Raw genomic sequence first — 4,177 nt, 5'->3', positions numbered from 1 at the left:
TTAGTAGGTATGCGTAATTTTTGAATAGATGTTACCAAGAGAGGTAGCAGCCATTACTTTCTCTCTCTCTCTGTCTTTCAGCCACACACACACACACACACACACACACACACACACACACGGGATTGCAAACCAGATTCCCAAATATGTTAATCCTTTAAGGTTTTACTTTCCATTTTTCTCTTTGTATTGAACTATTTTCCCCACGATTATTTTCTCAATAGGTAATCTCTGAGCTAGACAACTAATGAAATCATACAAATATACACCTACATAGACAAACACAGACTTTTTTCTCAGTTTTTGTCTTCTGCACATACTGCTTATATCTCTAAAACAGTCTTTTACGATGTTATTTATATAACAGGCCACCAGTTATCGTTCCCTCTAAAAGCGCACCTGTATCTTTCATCAACTCTAATGGAAATTCTGTGAGCACACTACTGCTTCTGGGTTCAAGAGTCAAAGAGGGGACAAGGTTTTATGAATTTTTCAGACTGCTGACCAAGAAATATAGTTCATTTCCTCCATTATCAATACTATTTCAAATGAAGGTCATAATATTTCTGGAACGGAAATTTGGTACCTTTAAAAATAAACAACAACTTCCTTTTATTTCAATACTCTCTCTGGTGCTTAAAAGGAAATACATTATTGATGCCTTTTGCCAACAATTTGTTAGTAATAAAATGAATGAAAAGCTAGTGCGTCACCCAATTCCTTCACCAGTAATGAATAAATCTAATCTATAATTTCAATACCCTTTGTAATAACATTTACAGATTTTCCACACAACTGATGGCTTCTCTCATCCTCACACAGACAAATATGTGCAAGACAGGCCACTGTCCCCACAGCTCTTTCTTATTTTCTTGCTGAAACGTGGTGAAATGCAGACAGTTTCAGGTGACTTCAGGAATGTTGAGAAATACTTTGTCCGTTCCCTGAGAAAAGGCTTCATTATTTCTCATACGAATTCTGCTTCCAGTTGATTCACTTCTGTAATAGCGTTTTGAGACCAAAAACTTTTCAGCAGATTGTTTTTCTGCGGTAAATCTCTCCTTATCACATGCTGTGTTTTCCTCACTTTGTCCTCATTGCCATTCATTAGAAGGAATAGGTGATTTTGAAAGTCTCTAATCAACAATGGCTACTTGCCTCAGTTTGGCCAAGCCACCCTCATCTGACCAAAGGAAGAATCTTCAAATCACTGATGGTTGGCAGCATAAAAGCATGCGTATGTAAGATCCAAGCTCAACTTAGGATATGTTGTACTGAATATTACTTTACATTCATTCTAGTATCTGTTGTGCTGGGAAAGCAGTTGCCTTTCTACTCTTACAAATGAAGTTTAGAGATCCTAGATTTGCATGTACCTGTTCAGAAATGCAAAGATGATAGCCCTGTCTGTGCCTTTTGAAAAGAGCAGAGGTAGTCATCCTACATAAGGGTGATCGTAAGGGCTTTCCTCCCCTTATCACCCCCTCTCCTGGCCATTTCCAGCCATGGATATCAACAGACCAATGCCACTGTAGACAGAGACGGTGCCCATCACTAAGAGAAGAAATTGTTTTATCTACTGTGACACCTCGTTTTATTTCCTAAAGATCAGGAAATAAACTGGGCCTGACTCTGCAACAAATCCCCAAAGCAAAATGGCAAAACCCAAAGTGTAAGATCATGCTATGTCTATTCACAATTATGAGACACAGATCTTGACATACTTGTGTCAAGGTACGAGTCTCCCCAAGTCAGGGTTATTTATTTCAACCTATAGATGTGACATCTTGTGGTTTTTTAAATGCCAATGGATATAGCCTTTTAAATACAAATTATTATACTGAAAGTAATATCGTGAAGAAGTGAGGAATCACGTGAATAACAAAGTTTCTAAGGCAGGAGCCTGACCTCTAAGGTACAATTTGAGCCTAATTTAGACTTAGAAACCCACAGACCTGAGTTTGAGAAACACTGCATTTAAAATGCAAAGTTGTCCTTTAGATGACCATTTAGCACAAAGTTGGTCATGAAGACAAAAGAAAATGCTGGCACTGAAATTGGAGAGGGCAGTGCGGTAGAGGGTTGTGTCTGGTCTTTCTTTTCTCCTCTCTTCTGCTCCTCCCCCACCCCCATCCTGCTGCTGGCTCCAAGAAGGGGCAAAATCACATTAATTGTCAGCTTTCCCTTGGATCTCATTGGCGGGGTGTTTGTATCCCCCCAACGCAGATACTCTTCCAGCTGGCTTCTTTTAAAATCCCTTTTGTGGTTCACTCCACACCAACTCCTACTGAGGTCCCCTGCCCTCCAGGGAGGGACCTGTCTAGCACACTCAAGCATAGCTCCTCTGTTCAATAGCCACTGATCCATGAAATCGCATATCCTTCCTTCCCAAATGATATGTTTTTCTGCTGCCCTTCCTCTTTACCGTTTTAACAGATAACTCCTGGCAAAGTCCTGCCTTTAGAATTCTTTTTTCTTCTGCTATAGAAATTCTTAAGACAAAAGTCACGCGCTAGTCTCTACACCAAGAGAAGAAGAGGCCACTCACATACTCATATACACTCATATGTACGTATTCCCAAGGCATGTCAAAGAAGACTTGAGAAATCTTTATGCTCTTTAGACTGTTGGAAATGACAGTCACTGAACTTTATGGATGCAGTAAAGATTCAATCACCTCCTGTTCTCAGCTGAAATTCTGTGAGAACAGGAAAAACCCCACTCCTATCTTGTTTTACGTGTCTGTAAGTGATTGTAAAACAAAAACAAGACCTGGATTCTTCATGCATAAAGCATTCACTGATATAGAGGAAAAGCCATTGGACAAGCAAGAAAATCACAGCTCACATACTGTCTCCATTTCTCTCCAGCTGTGCACCTGGATAAAGGAGCTTTACCTCGGTACACTTCCAGTTACTTTGCTATAAAATGAAAACCATACATACACATACACCTAGAATATCTGGAACAGAACATCCAGACTTTTTAGGACAATTCCTCCCTTATCATTAAATCCAATGCTAAGAATTATAACATTTTCTGAGAAAGCAATCACTAAATGATCACCTCCTTAAATGCAGGGACCCTGTCTCGTTTACGTTTCTATAACAAGTGCTCAAATGTTAATCAAATGGATATATTTTTGAATAAACTCAAAATGGAAGAAATCTTTAAGATGGCAAGGATGTGAGTGACACCCAAATAGGTCTATGTCCTAATCCCCAGAACTTGCCCATATGTTTGTTATGTTATGTACAAAAAGGGAATTAAGGTGGCAGATGGAATTAAGATTGCTAATCAGATGACCTTAAAATGGGGACAGTAACCTGGATTATCCAAGTGGGCCCAATGTAACTTCCAAGTTCTCTTTTTTTCCTTCATTTTTTTCTAAAGTTTGTTTCTTTATTTTGAGAGAGAGGGAGGAAGAGAGTGCACACACAACTAGCGGGCATGCTGTGGGGGAGGGGGTTAGGGGCAGGGAGGGACAGAGAGAGAGGCAGAGAGAGAATTCCAAGCAGGCTCTGCACTGCCAGCGCAGAGCCCGATGTGGAGCTCCATCTCACAAAACCGTGAGATCCCGACCTGAGCCACAATCAAGGGTCAGATGCTTAACCGAATGAACCGCCCAGGCTCCCCACCAATGTCATCTCCAAGTTCTTAAAAGTGGACAGACCATGACAGGCTGGGAAATGTTTCAGCATTTGGCATTCCACAATTTTTCTTTCATCTGTAAGTGAAATTGATGAAAATGGTTGATTTTCACTTTTATTCCTGAAGCCCGGTACTATTAGATTCTGTTCCATGATGGGGACAGTTTGTACATATATGCACGCAGCAGTAGAAGGAAACTGAAGCGCAAGCTGCTTTACCAAGTTCTTGGCTTCACATATACAAACATGTGATTGTATGTGTGTGCGTGTCCAGCAAAATGTGTGTCTACTCAGTCAACCTGTGAGGAGGACTAGCCTGCGGCCCCGTGTTTCTATCTTTCCTCTCTGCGATACTTGGCATGCCTCTCATCTGCAGACTAGTTCTCATGTCACAAGCTGGCTGCAGCCTTCTCAGGAACACATTCAGACACAACTGCATCGAGAAGGAAAGCGACTGCTTATCCGTGTGCCTCTTATAACAAGTGAAGAGCCTTTTCCCCAAGAACCGAAGACTTCTCACGTCTCAC

The sequence above is a fragment of the Panthera onca genome, chromosome B4 (genome assembly GCF_046562875.1).
Source record: "Panthera onca isolate mPanOnc1 chromosome B4, mPanOnc1 haplotype 2, whole genome shotgun sequence".
NCBI classification, from domain to species: domain Eukaryota; kingdom Metazoa; phylum Chordata; class Mammalia; order Carnivora; family Felidae; genus Panthera; species Panthera onca.
This window is presented reverse-complemented; position numbering follows the sequence as displayed.